Genomic DNA, 3,426 nt, shown 5'->3' with positions numbered 1-3,426 from the left:
CTGGACCGTTCATTTGCGCTGTTGTTTTTTAGACTCTTGGGCCGAACCTTGGTGCAGAAGCTGGTACCCGAGGGACCCCGGATTTATGAACCCGACACATCTGAACCACTTGAAAAAAACACCTGAAAACACTTGAAACCATTGCAAACATATGGAACATCCAGGTTAAACACTTGCAGCAGACGTATGAAACACCTGAAACCACTTAAAAAATACGCTTGCAACACACATGTATATGTAACATCCAAATCTACTTTTGCAACATCCAGATGAAAATACTTACAACATACGTCTAATACATATGAAATATTTGGAAACATACACTTGAAACATACGTGCATAAGCCATTGCAACATGTGCAACATCCCCTATCTACTTTTGCAACATCCCGATATACTTTTTCAACACCGATACGAACCACTTGCAACATACCTCTGAAACATCTAAAACTTATATTTGCAACATGCGCTTTCAGTGCAACATCTCCTTGTTGCGTGGGAATGGAGGCTCGTTGGTGTGTGGAGTTCACCAGTGTAGAGCTCGCCACTCCGTTGGAGAAGGCCGTGACAGGTTTAGTGGAAAAGGCCGTGGCAGGTCGCTGCGGTGGAGAAGACGGACCACGCACTGGAGAAGGCCGTGACGGGGAGGAGGCGCCATGAAGAGGGAGGAAGATGGGCAGCCGCGCTGGGCGCGTGGTGGAGATGCCAGCCGGTGACCGGCGGCCGGATGCCGTGAAGAACGCTGAAGTGGCAGAGCGTTATCGCGGCGCTGCGGTGGAGAACCTTCTAGAGAGGACGACTAAACGAGAGGCTTCTAGACATGATGTACGAGTGAACAAGAGGATATGATATTGGGTCATTGGGCTGGTGTCGCAGCCCGTGAATGGCGGCGTCCAAACGAGCGGCCGGCCGGGTGTAAGCATGTCCGTTCTTTTTATTAAAAAGAACTTTAGCAATTTGCAGAGCCGGTCCTTTGCAAGGCGTCGCCAGGCACCCACACGCCCATCAGTATTCAGTACCCTACCTGGCTACCTCATATTATTCCCTGCAGATTTCATAATCGTCTTCTGATGATACTGGAAGCCTACAGTCGGCCGGCCGGATCCAGCGAAATGGCTGCAGCATGCAATGATTCACCAGCCAATTCAAAGAGGAAACGGGATGGAGGAAGAAAAGAGAAGCTAGCCGCTAGCGCGATCATCATTCTTCAGGCCCCCATCAATGAGGCAATGACGACTGGATCGACACTATTTCCTCCCTGCGTTTGCGTGGCATCGAAGCATATGCATGCATGCGTTTTATTTGATGTGGCAGTGCCACCACTACTACAGGCATCTTTCAAACTTCTAAATGATCATTAGTTGCGATCAAAGCTGAGCTACACTGCAATCAAGGTGGTAATTACTCCTGACCCAACTAATCATTTGCTGTGCATACTTTCGGCAGGCCGGACGGCCGGACGACACCACATCGACTCTTTTCCCTTTCCCCGTTTTATATAATCTATCTATCTAGTATATCTATCTACAGTAACAACATCTTCCTTTTGTTATGGGTGCTGACAAATAAATTTGATCTGCGACCTATATACAGCTGAAAAGCACATTTAAAGATGCGTGTGTGTGTGTTGTAGTAGTAGCATATATATTCACGCTAGCGAATCTGTTGTGTGCTACGTGTAGTACTAGCTGAAATTCCAGAATCCAGACCAGTCGTCCTTCACTAAAAATGATAACTAATGTCTATAATGAATTCGCAGAGAGCACCTGCCGAATTTGCTAAAAAAAAAAACTAATGCATGCAGTGCAAGTAATCACACTGCTTGGAGAACGCGATCGATGACGCGAAAGGGATGCACGAGAGACCATCGATCCACCGATCGTACCTGTCTATTGATGTGGTGCGATTAATGAATGTCTCATCAGCGCCCTTGTTAGTTAGTTACCGCGTCTTTCAATCACGAAGGCCGGGCAGAAGGTGGCTGCGCACCTATAGACCTACTACTGCTTGCTTTTGGAATCGGCGGACCGGATCGGAGGCCCGCGCCGGGGCAACCGCACGTCGGAACTGCAAAGGCCTCTCTAGCAAGCGAGCATGGCTCGAGCATGGCTCGGCCGCATGGGCACGTCGTAGGGACCATAACAATCAATTGTCGGCATCGTCGCCCGGCGCCGAGACCGGCGATCGGTCCATCATCCATCACGTACGCACGCACGCGACGCGGTTGGCCCGTGGTTGACGTTGGTTGATCGTGCCACCGGTTGGCAGGCACGGCCGGAGATGATCAACGCAAAGCGCGTGTGTGCGTCGATCGGGCGTTGTTGCCCATTATTGGCGACGGGTTATGCATGTACGGCAGGATTGTCACACACTGCTAAAAAAAACATTCGGTAACAACGGGATAATTTTTTTTATAGAGATGACCGATAATAGAGCCGCTCCTATAATGTGCGTGCTCGGACCCACAAGACCAGCCACCCCTATAAATGACACAGTAGGAGCGGCTGGTAATACGAGCCATCTCTACAAATACGTCGATTTATAGAGGCGGCTGATATTACCAGTCACCCCTACTGTGTCTATTTGTAGAGGTAGCTGAATCACCAGTCGTCCCTACAATTGTCGAACCGACAATAAAATTATACTTAGGGCCTGTTTGACAGGGCTCTGGCTCCTCTGAAAATGGCTCCGGCTCTGGCTTCTCTAAAGGAGCAGCTCCTCTGGAGGGGCTGAAGCCGTTCTGGAAAACGTTTGGCAAAATGGCTCCTTCGCACTAGATGACGTGAAACAGCAAGGAGCCGCGCGAAGCTCGTTTTTTAGCTTCTCATGCGCAGGTAAAAAATGGCTCCGGCTCTTGACCGACTTTCTATGCGGAGCCCTTTACAAAACAGGCATTTGGCATAGCTCCTGCAGGAGCTGGAGCTGAAATCCCTCTTTTCTTTCTTCCCCTCTTTTTCGCTTCGCCTCCTGCTGAATTACTTGTGTTTGGATCGAGAATCAGCCCTGGATTGGTGTATCCTGAAACAAAATCGGTTCTTGAATTGATGCTGGGTTAGGTCATGTCCCGTTCCAAGCGCTGCAAGCGTATGGGGTGTCCGTGGACGCCGTCTGCCCTAGCAAGAAGGCCGGCAACATCTGCCGCACCGCCGTCCATCAGGGGATCGGCCACCAGGTACCTTGGATTGATCTCCCTGTGTTCTACTTTTTCTTTTTGCGTTGTCGCGTTCCGTTGGTTTGCTTCTAGTGAGATGATGAGTTGGACCAAATGAAGCTGTGTGGAAAACTTGTTAGGAGTTTATTAGATTGACAGTGAAGAGTGGAGGCTTGCATAAACTAGATTGGACACTGCATATTTTTTTTAAAGCAAAGACACTGCATCTGATTTGTTCACTACTCCATACTATTCAGATCCCAGGGAAGTGTTATA

The sequence above is a fragment of the Miscanthus floridulus genome, chromosome 2 (genome assembly GCF_019320115.1).
Source record: "Miscanthus floridulus cultivar M001 chromosome 2, ASM1932011v1, whole genome shotgun sequence".
Classification (NCBI taxonomy): Eukaryota; Viridiplantae; Streptophyta; class Magnoliopsida; order Poales; family Poaceae; genus Miscanthus; species Miscanthus floridulus.
Note: the sequence above shows the minus strand (reverse complement) of the source record.